The following is a 16,928-nucleotide window of genomic DNA, read 5'->3' as shown; positions in this document are numbered from 1 at the left end:
ATGGCAGAAAGCAATTTGGGACGTACGACGAATGTATCCGTTAGAGCAGAGCGGACAAATTCATCGTTAATGGGCTATGTAGCAGACAACCGTTGCAAGTGCCTTTGTTAACAACGCGACGTCACCTGCAGCCCCTCTCCTGGGCTCGTGATTATATCGGTTCGATCCTAGACGACTGGCAAACCGTAGCCTATCAAATGAGTCCCGATTTCAGATGGTAAGAGCTTATGGTAGGGTTCGAGTGTGGCGCAGACCCCACGGTGTCATGGACCAAAGTTGTCATCAAGGCACTGTACAAGCTGGCAGTGGTTCAGTAATCATGTGGGCTGTGTTTACATGGAATGAGCTGGGTCCTCTGTTCCAACAGAACCGATCATTGACATGGAAACCACTGCAGCCATTCATGGACTTCATGTTCCCAAACAACGTTTCAAGTTTTGTGGATCACAATGCGGTATGTCAGTGGATCACAATTGTTCGCAGTTGGTTTAAAAAACATTGTAGACAACTGGAGCGACCGATTTTGTCTCCCAGATCGCCCGACATGATTCCCATCGAACATTTACGGGCCATAATCGAGAGGCCAGTTCGTGCACCAGATCCTGCCCCGGCAACGCTTTCGCAGTTATGGACGGCTATAGAGGCATCATGGCTCAGTATTTTGTGCAGGGGACTTCCAACGACTTGGTGAATTAAAAAAATGGTTTAAATGGCTCTGAGCACTATGGGACTTAACTTCTACGGTCATCAGTCCCCTAGAACGTAGACCTAATTAAACCTAAATAACCTAAGGACATCACACACATCCATGCGACTTGGTGAGTCCATGCCACGTCGTGGCGCTGCACTACGCCGGTCAAAAGGAGATCCGACAAAACATTAGGAGACATCCCAGGGCATTTGTTACCTCAGTGCACAAACAACGATGGCGCTAATAGTCACAAGATCGTTTGAATGGCGAGAGAGGGGAAAAACTGAAACTTCCTAGCAGGTTATAACAATCTACTAGACAGGGACACGAAACCGGATCCTTTTTCTTTCATGGTCATGTGCTCTATCGACCGAGCTATACATCCACGATTCACTACGCGCCCTCACAGTTTCTTGTCAGGCAGTTCCTTCTCTCCTACCTTCCAAACAGGTTCGAGTACAATCCGACAAACAGTTCAAATCTAACGGGAAGTATCCTATCATCACACACTCCACTGAAGTGTGGAAATTCATTCTGGAAATAGCAGAAATGTTGGGAAATGTTAATGGAGACACTCTAATTAAGACGCTGTACATGTCGAGAGAACATGCTTACAAAACTCCAACGGCCGTCTTTCAAAGCAGGAAAACCACGAATACTTCGACCCACTTTGTATGTATACCGTATAAATCGCGCAGATAAAATTAGGCAAGCAACTGTTCGCACAGAACTTACTAGCAGTCATTCTTCCTACGCTCCATACATAAACGTACGGTGGAAACTTTAATATATGGGACAAAATAAGTACTCTTACCAGTCACTTCAGAGTGATTCGCAGATTATAAATGTAGGTGTACTAAGTCAGTTGACAGTGAAATATTTAACAATATCTTCTTTTCTTGTGCGTAGAGTGACTCTAAGATTCCAGCGAGAAAGCAAAGGAGACATTTAGGAACGGAATTGAATATCAGGAAGAAGAAATAAAAACTTTGCCGTTTGCCGATGGCATAGTAATTCTGTCAGAAATGGGAGGGACTTACGAAGATAAGTTGAATGGAATGAATAGTGTCTTAAAAAGAGGCTTTGTCGTGAACATTAACAAAAGTGAAACAATTGTAATGGAAACTAGTCGAATTAAATTGAGTGTGATGTAATTGTATTAAGAAATGGAACGGTAGAATTAGTCGATGAATTCTGCTATTTGGGCAGCAAAATCATTGACGATGGCTGAAGTAGAGAGGATACAAAATACAGACCAGCAAGAGCAAGAAAATCATTTCTTGTCGAAAAGAAAAATTTCTTAAAAAAAAACACACACACACACATCTATATACATAAGAGCATGTTGTGCACATAATATCGGAACTTGTTCCAGAGGGTATCCATGTGGATCAGCATGACTGAGCAGTGATGGAGAGAGAGAGAGAGAGAGAGAGAGAGAGAGAGAGAGAGAGAGAGAGAGAGAGAGAGAGAGAGAGATAGAGAGAGGGAGGGGGGGGGAGTAGGAGGAGATGGGCAGACAGAGAAAGGAGGGAGAATGAGATGGATAGGTAGATATGGGAGTAGGAGAGGGAGAGTGAGGGGGAAGGAGGAGATATACAGTAAGAAGGGAAGGTGGAGATGAGCAGAGAGCGGGGGAAAAGGAGAAATACGGTGAGAGGAAGAGAACGCAAAGAGGTGCTCGCAATATCTGATGTACGCATACGTGGGGGAAGCCGCGGGTAGACACGTAGCATAAATTTAAGTGTTAGGAAGCCTTTTGTTATAAAATTAATGTGGAGTGTAGTCTTGCACAGAAGTCAAACTTGGGCAATAAACAGTTCGGGTGAAAGAGAAAAAAAAGTATTTTTAATCTAATGCCACAGGAGAATGGTGAAGATTAGATGGGTGAGTCGAATAACTAAAGAAAAGATACTGAATAGAATTGAGGAAAAAAGAAATTTATGGCGCAACTTGATTAAAAGAAGGGATTGATTGATAGGACTTGTCCACAGGAATAAAGACATCGTCAACTTGGTAACGAATGGAACAGTATGGGCGAAAATTGCAGAGAGACCAAGGCTCTAATACAGTAAAAAGGTTGAAATCGACATAGGTTGCAATAGTTATGCAGGTATGTAGAGGCCTGTACAGGACAGAGCAGCGTGGGAAACTGCATCAAACCAGTCTTCAATAGAAGATGACTACAACAACAATATCCCAGTTTTCTATTTTCTCTCCCCATTTTTCCTTGGTACTGATAAAGGAATGTTTTATCGAAGAAGAAATTTTATGTTTGCGTGTAGAATGACGTTAGAAGTGTACTCACGGCCATCAAGGGGTTTTTCATACAGATTTTCCCTTTCTGTGTCCGTAACTTCATTATTCAGTCTTGCTCCAATGTGCCGCGGATTCTGTTATGTTAGTCGCGCGATGGGAAAAGGGAAATAAGAGAGAAGGGTCGTTCTGGCAGCGGAGTGGTATTCGCAGGTACGTGATGTATTCGCTGACGGCCGTAGCAGCTGGCTGACTTTGAAGCGGACCGCCGCTGACGCGTTGCAGATACGCGCGTGTACGGGTTAGCACGCGCCGTTCCATTTGCGGCCGCCCTCACACAATTAAGCACAGAGGCCTCTGATGGGTTGACCAGTCCCTGTGTATTTGTGTCGCGTTTCAGCACCTCAGCTGCGCCCTTGCCGGGGAATTTCAGACACGGCGCTGCTATATGTAACCGAGTCAGTCAATTGGTGGGCAGTAACTAGTGTTGTAATGTCATCTGCCTTCAGTTCCGTTAATGTGCGCGTGTGCTTAGACGATGCTCGGCAAGATGGTTTGTGGGAGTAGCTCAATGATAAATTCGAATAACATCTACATCTACACTCCGCAAGTTGTCTTACAGCGTGTGTGGCCGGCCACGGTGGCCGAACAGTTCTAGGCGATTCAGTCCGGAACCGCACGACTGCTACGGTCGCAGGTTCGAATCCTGCCTCGGGCATGGATGTTTGTGATGTCCTTAGGTTAGTTAGGGTTAAGTATAGTATTGGTTGAAAACAGTCTTGGTTGCAATTTTATTTTTTTTATTTTTTTTGGTAATTTTCAACGACTCGTTCCGCCTTATTTAGGCATCTTCAGGTTATCATTTCTAGATGGACGCGAGAGGCACCAAGATCTGCATAACGCGCTCAGTGGCGAAACGCGTCGTTGAAAAATAAAAAAACTAAAATTGCAACCAAGACTGTTCTCAACCAATACCGTTAAGCACTGGTTTGCTGTTACGCCACATATGGACTGGAAGAATTTCTAGGTTTAAGTAGTTCTAAGTTCTAGGGGACTGATGACCTCCGATGTTAAGTCCCTTAGTGCTCAGAGCTATTTGAACCATTTTACAGCGTGTGGCTGAGGGTACTTCTGCTACTACTTCCATTTTGCTTCTTTCCTGTTACATTCAGCCAAAATAAGGAAGAGAAAATAACTGGGATAATTGTGTTGTTGTTGTTGTTGTCGTCATCGTCTTCTTCTTCTTCTATCGAAGACTGGTTTGAAGCAGCTTCCCACGCTGCTGTGTTCTGTGCAGGCCTCTGCATAACTGCTGCAACCCACGTCGATTTCAACCTGTTTATTGTATTCGAGCCTAAGTCTCTCTACAATTTTCGCTCCTTACTGTTCCGTCCATTACCAAGTTGACAATGTATTCATGCCTTATCGACATATTGCGATATGAGCTCTAATTTCTCAGACTTTCTTGTCTTCGTCATTGGGCGAGACATGTGGTGACATTAAAATTAAACAAGTTCAGAATTACTCCTGCAGAGAGGAAAAGATAATGTATAATTTCCGTCTCACTCTCGTCTCGGGAAACGCAGAAAATCGAGAGACAAGGTTTTTTATTTTACTTTATAACTTAATTCCGTAACTAAATACCGGTAGTAAGCCGGCCGGTGTGGCCTAGCGGTTCTAGGCGCTTCAGTCTGGAGCCGCGCGACCGCTACGGACGCAGGTTCGAATCTTGCCTCGGGCATGGATGTGTGTGATGTCCTTAGGTTAGTTAGGTTTAAGTAGTTCCAAGTGACTGATGACCTCAGAAGTTAAGTCCCATAGTGCTCAGAGCCATCTGAACCATTTTAACATTTTCCATAATACTTTATGCTATTTCACCTCTCTTACTGTAGTAATCTTCGTCTCCTCCTCTCCCCTCTTTTCTAATCCCTGGTCTCATCGTCAAAGAATGACACGCTCTTCCTTTGATCGTACACTGCTGTTTGTAAACAGTGGTCTGCAACACACCACGATAAGAGGACGTGTAGAACAGTGGAACCGTAATAAGTGGTTTAAATGGTAAAACGGTGGGGTGCATGTAGGCCCAACAGCGCTCTCTTTTTGTGACCGAACAGGTCTGTGTTACGCAATGCTTAGTCGGTGTGGAGCCCTCATACGAAGTAGAGACGTGTAACCAAGTGCCACTACGCCTCGTCGACATCACAGGGTGGGATATCGGTCTGTGAGTGCATTCGAACGGGGCAGAATGATTGGTCTCCGGGAGGCGGTTCTGTCATTTCGTGACACTACGACTCGAACATGGCACGCTGCTTCCACAGTGAGGCGTATGTGGAACCAGTGGAGGGAAGGTGGTCGTACACGGCGCCGACAGGTTACTGAACGACCACAGAGCGATTTACCGCCATCATGACCACTTGGCCCTAAGGGACAGAACAGCTTCCTTCGTCTGTGTGCAGGCGCGACGTTGAAGCACTGCAACAGGTGTCGACGTGTCTGCGTCGACGCATGGAGCAAGTGAAGTAAACATTTTTAAACGAGTCGTTTAAACTTCTACGGGCTGCACTAGTGGCACGCATGCTACTGCGTCGGCTTCCATTGAGCAGAAACCACAAACGCTGCAGGCTGCAGTGGGCAGGTGAACGCCGACACTGGCATGCTGAGCGGCAAACTACAGTGTTTTCGGGCGAGTCCCGCTTCAACTTGTCCTACGGTGATAACCGCTTACTCGTTCGATGCCGCCGTGGTGAACGAATTCAAATGGTTCAAATGGCTCTGAGCACTATGGGACTTAACAGCGTAGGTCATCTGTCCCCTAGAACTTAGAACTACTTAAACATAACTAAGCTAAGGACATCACACACTCACTTCCTATGCCTTGACGGCAACCTGAAAAGCTACTGCTACTTCGGAGAGGTTTGGTACCCAGAGGTGTTGCCCCTTCTGCAGACCGTTCCACAAGCCATATTTCAGCAAGACAACGCTCGGTCGCATGTAGCGAGAAATGTGCCAGACTTCTTCGTAGAACGACGGGTACCACTGCTTTAGTGGCCTGCCCGTTCGCCTGAAGTGTTACCCATCCAACATGCCCAGGATATGGTCGGCAGGCAACTTGTTCGTTAAGGTCCTCCAGCAGTCACAGTTGATACTTAGTGGGCCGCCAACAAACCGCGTGGCAGAGCAGTCAGGCACTCTTTGTTCCATGCCAAGACCTCTAGAGACACTGATTACAGCACGTGGTGGCGCTACTCCTTTCTGAATTTCCAGTTACAGTACATGTACTTGACAGTAATGTTAAACATTTGTATAGTGTCATGTCCCTATTCGGCACAATAAATTTCATTGTGATCAAAATTTCTCGGTCTTGATGTTTCACTTGTTTCCAATCAGTAGTGTATGTTCGAGGTTGCACCACCTGAAACAAAATACAGCAATCAGTGTTCTGCTGTCTTCAGTTATTGAGAACATTATTTGTCACAACTATGTCTAATTTGTAGAGCTAACAAATCTGAAACATGAAAGCAAAATTGTTTAGCTGCAGACGTATGACATCCGACGCCATTGTTGGCGACGCGGTATCTACAGAATACCCTGCTCTAAAAATCCTGCTATCTGTGGTGGCAAATCCTTTCTCAGTCGCTAGTGAGTCGAATATATTTTTACGGTGGTGACTTTATATGGTTTCTACGGAGGGTGCGGTCTTCATCAGCCAACTTTTACGGCTCCTCCTACGTTTTATTTCATTCGATCAGGCGCCCGCGGGCGTGTGCCTCATTCTGTCTCCAACTACCGACGGGGTTTTTGGTTTTATCTCCGTTATCGCTCTGTAAAGGCTGTAATTCAAACGGTCCTTCTCTTTCCTGGTCAATCTCGGCGTTATTGCAGGCATCCGCCCTAGGAGATGAAGAAATGCCTTTGTCTCAGTTTACCAGAGCCTCGGCTGTCTGTCGTTTCCGAGGAAGTAAAATGTCTGTTCTGTTCCATTTTGTCTGCTTGTTAAACTGCGAACGGTTCAAGAACTAAAACGCTGAACCGTGGCAACTTCAGTACCGTTAACGGCGCCATTCTGCAAATCTAAACAGACTGAGACACGTGGGATTCGCTTGTTGTGCTTCTTTCTGTTTAGGGTGAATCATTAGGTTCTGGAGCTTGTTCTTTTAACTAAACGCCGAGGAAAAGTGCCATTGGAAAGATATGCCTATCGATTTGACAGGGCGTAAAACTTTATTACATTCAAAAAATGTGCTATACTTATCTTCCTCCAAATATATCTCATCACTTTAAATCTCAAATGGATCGTTCTAAATCAACACTTGAACAGAACCTTAATATAGATATTATCATTTAAAACCAGTTGAATTATGTTCTTGATACTCAAGGATAGCATCCCACTGGTCACCTATACCAGAATCGTCTAATTTAATATTAAAAATCCACCCGTACTACTTCATTTCAGTTTTTTGGAACTCCAGAACAACTTCCATAAACTAGTTTGTCGGCGTTACATCAAAACCTGTGTGTATAAATATCATCTGAGGACCGTCGCTCTCTATTTATCTTCGATAATTTTTCCACGAAGAATAATTATAGTAATCTATTTCTCTCGGACTTCTCTTTGCTCTTCATTTCTATTGTTAAACTGAGTTTTTCATCCTTTACTCTTTTACAGGTAAATACAGTTTTCCCCCTTGATGTAATGAATGGCAGCTCTCTTGAATTGTGGACAAACACTTGATAGCGTACATAACGAAGAGTAAGAACCAGTAGTTCTACATAACAAGACGAGTGTTAAGCTTCTAGTGTTTGCCACATCATCTAAATATTAAGGGATAATTCAACGAAACTACATTACACAGGACGAATATGGAGTAAATGGAAGAATTAAATTAATTGGCGTTTAGTATTTTTGATTACAAGCTTGGTACGTTTTATCGTATGAGTAAATAGGGATAATACTGAAAAGTGACATGAAATGTGGCGATCATGTAAAGTCATTATTGTGGAAGGCGAAAGAAAGACCGAGATTTGTTGGAAGGGTTCAGAGAAAGTGCAGTACAGTTTTAAAAGAAACCACAGACAAGCCTCTTATCCCACCAATTCTAGAGTACTGCTGCACTTTTTGGGGTCTTTATCAAGTAGGCACGACAGTAGACATACAACTAATTCAGATGCGCGCAGCTAGAATAGTAATAGTCGGTGTACCGCAGCGAAAGACTGACAAGGATAAGCAGGAAATTTGTTTTAATGTTTGCTTGAAATGCAACATTATTTCTGCGAAATTTTGTTAAGTAAATTTAGAGAACGGGTATAGAAAATGGAAACAAGATAAGAGATACTCTTGACCATTTTGTGCACCGCAGCTGAATAATTGAATGTTTATAAGAAAACCACCACGTTTGTATTCCAAATAGATTTATTATGGCACAACTGGTTTCGTTCAAGTAAGCATTTTTATATGATAGAAAAAGTGCAGCAATAGTCTTTATGGAAACTAGTTAGGAAAACTGTTGGTGAGCTTGCGGTCACCTGAAGATGTTCATTTACAGTGAAACCGGTTGTGTCGCAATAAAAGTGCCTTAAATACAGCTGAACTTCTTTTTATTAACATTTAATGTAAGAGATGCTACAGTGTTTGCAGAGGCATATTTTCCTCATTCTAAACGCGAACGGGCATGACAGAAAGTCGTCAATAATGGGATACGTAACACACTCTGCCATCCACTGTCCAGTGACTTGCGGAGTTTATATGAAGAATCGAATGTAGTACGATGTCTTTAAAAACATTGTGAACAACACCATTAAGGAGGAGGTCGTCCATTCTTATCTTTGCTCTGTTTTGAGATGGATATTTTTCAACGAATGATGATGTATTATCTAACTGTACTTACTCTATAGTGAAAAGCAGTCACTGCTCATTTCAATGCCGACTATGGGAATAAGATCGCGCATGACACTTTGTGAATTTTACAATATTTTATGAGTCGCTTCGCAACCACTTTGAAATTCAAAAACTGACTTTTGCGATGGGTATATCACTGCAGAGTTCGTCGGTATGTCTTTTCCTCTTTACCAAGTTGATTCCTTTGTTTAGTCTTAACTCGACAGCATAATTCACTTATACCTTTTTCTGTTTATCCGTGTGCCCATTCTTCTTCGCGTATTCCTATGGTATTGAAGTTGAGAAAAACTGTTTACAGGTGAATGTTTGTAGTACTCGCTTTTTTATTTATTACATTTATCTCTACCATTGTAGTTGAAATTTCAGTGTTATTTTACGCATTCCTCTGCCCCTGTTTCAGAATTGTAGTATCTTCTCTGTAACATATGGTATGGTTTTTTTTATCTCTCCTGGAAACATTCCACAGCCCAAGACAATTTTTTGCACCAAATGTTCAAATGTGTGTGAATTCCTAAGGGACCAAACTGCCGAGTTCACCTGTCCCTATACTCACACACTACTCAAACTAACTTATGCTACTAACAACTCTCACACACACACACACACACGCACACACACACACACACACACATGCCCGAGGGAGAATTCGGCGCCCACTCCGCGCGGCTTTTGCACCAGAATGTATTTCACAGCAATAACTGCAGCCGAAAAATCACTGACACACTCCGGCAGCTGTTTACGAGGGACAGACTTTCAAATAAAATTACTTTTATGAAATAACGGAAAGGAAAACAAAGAGCAGTTCTCAAAAGACAGTTTTTGTTTGAATGGAGAGCGTAAAAAAATTTTTTTGTTCGAGAGATTGTAACTGCGTTTGCACTCTAAACTCTGATCACAACATGATGTGCCATTTACTGTTACTAGGGCATACCGACGTTAGTGATATGAATAAGTATCGATACTTGAAACAGACTACCGCTGTCGTAAGTGTCGAATGATATTGAGAAAAATTGTTGTCTTTCGCTGCTGTTTCAATGAGAATTAAAATGTAAGCAGTATGTGTGTAGTAAAAAGGAAATAAAAATTTTGTAATAAAAATTATATACCTTCCACATTCTACAGGGTGATCCAAAAGTTGCGCACTTCAGCCGCAAGAAGCGAAATAACCAGCGTAATGATGTCTTGGTACACAGTACAGCTGATTATCTGACGACGCGATGCGGCACACCAAGCTCCAATTTTCTGACAGCGCAAGGTGTTTTCATGAAAGACTTCTGGATTTTCGGTTGATCAAATTTTTGTGTTTCGAACATTCATGTAGCAAAGGGTGAAGCCATGATGTATCAGTGAAGAAAACACCTTCCATTCGTGCGTTTCCATGGACATCAACAACAATGTACAGTACCCTTGACGCTTTGCTTTTCTGTTGCCTTCAGTTCTTGCACTCTGCGAACATGATATGCATCACTTTCTGAGCAATGTCATACGAAAGCTGTGGTTGGTCAGACTGACCTCTCAAACTTTATGAAGGCGAACGCAGCGTCACATGCCCTTACTTCAACCTGTTTAGCGTCCATCAAAATGGCCGGTCGCGTGGTTTTCTTCCCCGTCAGTGGCTAACCCCCATTCCCGGAAAGGAGTTTAATCCGTTATTGTTGGACTGCTCGGCTCTGCGGTGTCTGGAAATTTCTCACGAAGTGCGTGTACACGGTGTCCATACGAACAACTGGCGAAACACTGTCGAGCAATGAAAAGTTGTTGCTCTTGGGAAAACGACATATTTACCAAGCAAAGTGGGTAATAATAGAGACGTCGTGCGACCTGGCGTCTTCGTTTGTTGTCAATAGCAACTGAAGTGCTATTTTACGGTGGCCGTCGGACGGATCCAGCGCTACTCCTATTTATAGGCACGTTTATTTTGATGTGCGCGACTCTTCAATCATACTGTATAATAAACGTGTTAGATTTCAGCAACATGTAGCAGTAATATTAAGTATGAACCTCCTACCAAGGGAAAGTGGTTCGAATATTGATTTTATACTGGATGTGGTTGATACTAACGTAGCTAAATTTCCACTTTTTGCCTTGTTTTCAAAATGGGCGCTTTTGTATGTTTAAAAAAGGATATTTTAAGTGGGTCCTGTTGTCTTAAAAATTGTCGTGATTCACTGTAGTAATGAGACGTATGTGTGGCCTAAAATTATGCCGAAGCTTGTATTTTGTTTTCGGTGGTATCATTCCTTATTTAATTCTTTCGTCTATATTTTTCATACTTAAGTTCAAAAAAATGATTCAAATGGGTCTAAGCACTATGGGACTTAACACCTGAGGTCATCAGTCCCCTATACTTAGAACTACTTAAACCTAACCTAAGGACATCACACTCATCCATGGCCGATTCAGGATTCGAACTTGCGACCGTAGCAGCAGCGCGGTTCCGGACTGAAGCCCCTAGAACCGCTCGGCCACAGCGACCGGCCATACTTAAGTTGTTTGATGGAAACATAGCATAAGTTTTGCCCAGCTTGTATTGTAAATAAGGCATTTTGTGGTCAAGAAAAGCTTAGAAATAAACATAGATATGTCGCAGTACTATAGGTTCCGAGTTTTCTCTTCCGATGTTATTGTGGTATCAATACAGTTTTAGGCCCTGGTGTTGATAGGCCTGCCAAGCATTGTAGCGAATGTGTTACCGAAACTTCCCTAGCTGTAACGAATTCAGTGATGACAGTTTTACTCGTGCAGGGTAGATCGTTTCGTATCTTTCTGATTCATCGTGCTTCATTGAAATCTGCGCTGCAGTCATGGACTGTGCGGCTGGTCCCGGCGGAGGTTCGAGTCCTCCCTCGGGCATGGGTGTGTGTGTTTGTACTTAGGATAATTTAGCTTAAGTAGTGTGTAAGCTTAGGGACTGATGACCTTAGCAGTTAAATCCCATAAGATATCACACACATTTGAACACTGAAATCTTCGATCTCTCTGCCGTCGGCAGTTTTTATTTCCGTGAGTGATGACGCACCTACGTTCCGTTCAGCTGTTGAATTTTTCTGTGCCGTTTCGATGGTCTCGTTCGTATCGTTTGCGGAATGGCCACCCTCGTGCGGGTGCAGGCTGGCAAGTGGCGTCGGCGTGCCACAAAAGGTGACGTCACGGCGGGGCAGACGACAGTGCTGTCGTCCGGTGGTAAGGCGGCGACATTGATTAGCTGTCGAGTGGCGGCTGCGGCTGCCGTGCCGCGGGCTGTGATCTGCCGCCGGCGGCCTGTACACGCCACGCCGTCCCAGCCGCCCGTGCTGCACGCGGCTCACGAGGCGGCTCTTGTCAGGCCAGCGGGCGGCCCTGGGTGCGATAGCTACACTCGTCACGGACCCGCAGCTTGCAGGAGAGCTAAGCGCGCGACCTTGTCTGCACACAAGCGAACCGTACACCCAGTGGGTCACCGCTTTTGCTATATTTCGCAACAGCCGGGAAGCCGGCAGACTACTAAGCTACGCACACTGTATTGAAGTCCCGCAGTTTTTCCTTTTACTCGTTTATTTTTTTTCTTATAGCTTTTGTATCGCAGCAACATGTCATGTTTCTCTGGAGAGGAACAATGGTAAGAATGATATTCATTGTGGTATATGTAACAAATGTTTTATGTTGATGTTTGTATGTATATGTAAAAGTCATGCGAAGTGTTTGTCAACAATTTTTTTCCGTAGGAGAAGGCATCATATATTACCCACTTATTGACTAAAGTATTGTTAAGCTCGATGCCGTAGGAAGGCAGTGAGGACACTCGAAGACAGGAAACCACAGACACAGCGCAGGTCACTGCCGTAGAAAGTAGCAGTTAGGTTACACTGGCCGGCCGGGGTGGCCGAGCGGTTCGAGGCGCTACAGTCTGGAACCGCACGACCGCTGCGGTCGCAGGTTCGAATCCTGCCTCGGGCATGTCTGTGTGTGATGTCCATAGGTTGGTTGGGTTTAATTAGTTCTGAGTTCTGGGGGACTGATGACCTCAGAAGTTAAGTCCCATAGTGCTCAGAGCCATTTTGAACCAAGGTTACACTAGGTAAACAGATACTCGTGAACTGAAAACTGCAGGGCAGCACTCTCAGGGTAGGAGTTTTAGTTCACAGGACGAATAGGTGACTTCATACACCGCCTAGCGGCTGTTGTAATGTGCCGCAGTGGACTTTAGTCGCATGGAGACGCATCTTGGCATATACAGCAAGCATGATACTAGCTCCTAAGAACAACGTCATTGGTTCAAATGGCTCAAAGCACTATGTGACTTAACTTCTAAGGTCATCAGTCGCCTAGAACTTAGAACTAATCAAACCTAACTAACCTAAGGGTTGGGTTGTTTCGGGGAAGAGGCCAAACAACGAGGTCAACGGTCTCATCGGATTACGGAAGGATGGGGAAGGAAGTCGTCCGTGCCCTTTCGAAGGAACCATCTCAGCATTTGGCTGGAGCGATTTATGGAAATCACGGAAAACCTAAATCAGGATGGCCGGGCGCGGGATTGAACCGTCGTCCTCCCGAATGCGAGTCTAGTGTGCTACCACTGCGCCACCTCGCTCGGTGACTAACTTAGATTAGTTAACCTAAGGACATCACACACATCCATGCCTGAGGCAGGATTCGAATCTGCGACCGTAGTGGTAGCTCTGCTCCAGACTGTAGGGCCTAGAACTGCACACTACATTTACGTGAATATCTCACATAAAAGGTACATTATTCAAAGCACACGTGTCTATAGCGAAGTATGACATCAGTGCGATGTGCACTTGAATGTGTCGACAAATAAATGGTAATTATTTCACGAATGTACCAAAATGATAATCATTATTAGAAATACAATAGTAAACACAGAAAACGAGGTCATTATGCTGAGTTTCGCACTTAATCACTAGTCGGACACTTCACAAGCTTCTATGAGAGCGTAATGTACTGGCGGATAAGATGTGCAGATCCCAGTGATATGATATTTTGTGTTTGGCAGGTGGATGTTTTATCAGTGCCAGTGGTTCTCAAATTTCCATTAGGATCTTTTGACATTGCTCCGAGAACCAATGTAACAGTTGTACCTGTTTACACCAGAGTAGCTGTAGTTCGACTGTCAAGTGTCTGGCAAGATTTTCAAAGTTCTTACTGGGTCTGCTACAACCTGAAGTGGCAATGTCCATCATTCATATTTTGTTTTTCTCCACAATTGTAATTTCTGGTGTATCATGTTCCAATATCCAATCTGTCTGAAATCATAAGTCGCTCAGTAGTTTCGTGTGTTCGGTTCCGACAACTTTCAACTTTCTCCTGGCTTGTGGTCCCGTCAGTTTCTTGCCAGCGGAAGGCGGTAATTTTGTCATAAGTTCCAGTGGATTATTATTATTATTATTATTATTATTATTATTATTATTATTATTATTATTCCTTTCCGGAGAAATTTGATATGTTGTTGGTGGAATATTAGGAAAGAGAAAATGGCGCTACTGGAACGCAGTACGGACAGATCTGTGGTAAAACACCTTAGCAGGTTGCGCTAAAGCCACTGCTCGATGTCCGCTGTCGTCTAGTATTTAGCAGGTTCATAAACCCCGATTTCTCGAAAATGCTTCAATAGCGTACCATATTAGACTACCATTAGCTGCATCTAATTATTTATTACAACCTTGCGAAAGAGGAGCAAAATCGGTGCCCCGCTTAGCGTATGCTTCCATTCTCAGAACAAAGGCAGCGTATACGCGACGGTATTCCCGACATTCGTTTGGCTTTATCGTGCATTTCAACTGCACTTTGACAACAATCAACGCTCGTAGCACATTTACGTGCGTTAACATTTCATCTGATTTAGTTTTATTGTTTCTTCACTGAGTTTACATTCCTTAACCTTGCAACTATTTTTAGTGCACACATTTACGTAAGCTGCAAACCGACAGCAACAAGTTATTCTACTTAACAAGTTAGTAAAGAGTTGGAAAAGGGACAGTGGAAATTAAAGAACCATACAGCCACCTCGTGTTTAGATGGTAGTAAAGAGTGCATAATAAACATTACAGGTTTCTGCAGTTGCATTAATTACTTACTTACTTACTCACCTCGCAAACAGCAGTCGGTTTTTGAACTCTTCAGCTAGCGTTCTGCACATCGTTTTATCCTTAGCGTCTTCTGCCCTTGCTCAAAGTATCTGAAAATCCTTGGCCATCGGGTCTCTCCAGATTACTTTAGGTCTGTTTGAAGGTCTTCGTCCTTCAGGTTTCTTCTCTAATACGTCTTTCAATCTTGCTCCCTCCTCTCTTCTGTAGACATACCTGGCCCATCTCAGCCTGCTTGTCTTTCTTCCCCAGCAACATTTGGTTCATTATATTCCTCCATAAACTTTTTTGCGGCTTTCTCCTCCCTGACAGTTTGGTCCAAACATATTATGCAGGATTTTATCTCCAAAAACTTATATCTTCGTCTGTGTATACCTTGCTTTTCTCCATATACTGCCATTGCTCTGATTGCAGTTTTACATTCCTTTATTTTTATTCCTTTTGAAAAAAAATTTGATGACAACTTTTTGAGTGATTGACGTCCTGGATGTCGTTTTGACCGTCGCTACTAATTATTTTTTCATCATTTCTGTTGTTTGCTACAACCCCCAGATATTTAATCTCATCCACTAGTTATCAATCTGTAGCGTTTCCTGCGTTTTTGTCTTGTAATTTCTTTTCACCCTCATGAATTTTGTTTTCTCGCCATTTTAAATAGCTTTCTTGCCAGTATTTTAGGGTCATCTACCCATTAATGTTACATCATCTGCAATGGCAAGTACATTCATTTCTATATCTATGCTAATTCCTCTTCTGCTTCGTTTGCTAAATCCAATGCTACCTGAAATTTATAGTGGGGGTCCAATAAGTGATGCAACAAATTTTTTTTCACGGTTAGTTTCGGTTGAGAAAAATGCTGAATTTGTTGTGGAATATTCCCGCTTCAGCCCCTTATAGTTTCATAAAATTCCTGTAGGTGGCGCCGCTGTACATAACCATCAAAACGACACTTTTAACGGAGGTGCGTTCCAAGCAGAGTGGTGTCACTGAGTTCCTTTTGGTGGAAAACTATAACATCGTAGATATTCGTAGGCCCTTGAAGAATGTCTACAGAGACCTGGCAGCGAACAAAAGCACGGCGAGTCGCCAGCGCCCAGATCTGAGCGCTCTCCGGCGTGCCGACCCTCCGCACACAGCTGTGACTCCTGCAGTGTTGGGACGTGCGGACACAGTTATTCGATCTGATTGACGGATTACAATCAAACACCTCGCTGCACAACTGGACGTCTCTGTTATTAGTGCTGGCACACTCGTCCACCGATTGGGGTACACAGATGTGTGCCTAATGGCTTCCTTGTCGCCCAACATAAGACCGTAAGAGCAACGAAGGATCACCTGTGGGGAACTGCTTGCACGTTACGAGGTTGATCGCAACAACTTTTCTTTAGAACATCGTCACAGGCAATGAAATATTGGTGCGCCCCTTCGAATCAGAGACAAGACGGCAATCCATGGAATAGCACCACACCATCTCTCCTCCGAAGAAAAAGTTCAAAGACGCTCCCTTAGCCGGTAAAGGCATGGCGACGGTCTTCTGGGAGTGTGAAGGAACTATTCTGTTTAATATCCCTCATTGTGCAACGATGGACTCTGAAGTGTATTATACTACCCTCAGGAAACTGAAGAAACGACTTCAGCGTGATCGTCACCACAAAAATGCAAACGAAATTGTCCTTATCCATGACAGCGCCGCGCCTCACACAAGTCTGCGCACCTGAGAGGAGCTCACATAACTTCAGTGGACTGTTCTTCCTCATCCACGCTACAGCCCGGATCTCGCAGCTTTCGACTTGTCTGTTTGGCGCAATGACGATCATGATGATTATTATTTTTCGTTTCGGAGGGTGGCGCTCAATGGCGTGGTTATCAGCGCCCGAACAAATTCCCAATCTTTTCACTATCCAGTCTCGCCATATACCCGAATGGTGATGAAATGAGGAGGACAACACAAACACCCAGTCCCCCGGCTGGAGGAAAGACCCGATCCGGCCGATGATCGAAT

At 43.8% G+C, this 16,928-nt stretch overlaps 1 protein-coding gene and 1 long non-coding RNA gene across 9 annotated transcripts in view; one reads left to right on the top strand and one right to left on the bottom strand.

Annotated features, from left to right (window-relative positions):
* LOC126365733 (multiple PDZ domain protein) overlaps positions 1-16,928 on the top strand; it is a 2,074,088-nt gene that overhangs the window by 669,172 nt on the left and 1,387,988 nt on the right. The window lies entirely within an intron of this gene.
* LOC126365738 (uncharacterized) overlaps positions 1-16,928 on the bottom strand; it is a 54,135-nt gene that overhangs the window by 36,216 nt on the left and 991 nt on the right. The window lies entirely within an intron of this gene.

This window comes from Schistocerca gregaria, chromosome 4 (assembly GCF_023897955.1).
Source record: "Schistocerca gregaria isolate iqSchGreg1 chromosome 4, iqSchGreg1.2, whole genome shotgun sequence".
Classification (NCBI taxonomy): Eukaryota; Metazoa; Arthropoda; class Insecta; order Orthoptera; family Acrididae; genus Schistocerca; species Schistocerca gregaria.
Note: the sequence above shows the minus strand (reverse complement) of the source record. Positions and strands in the feature narration are given on the sequence as shown.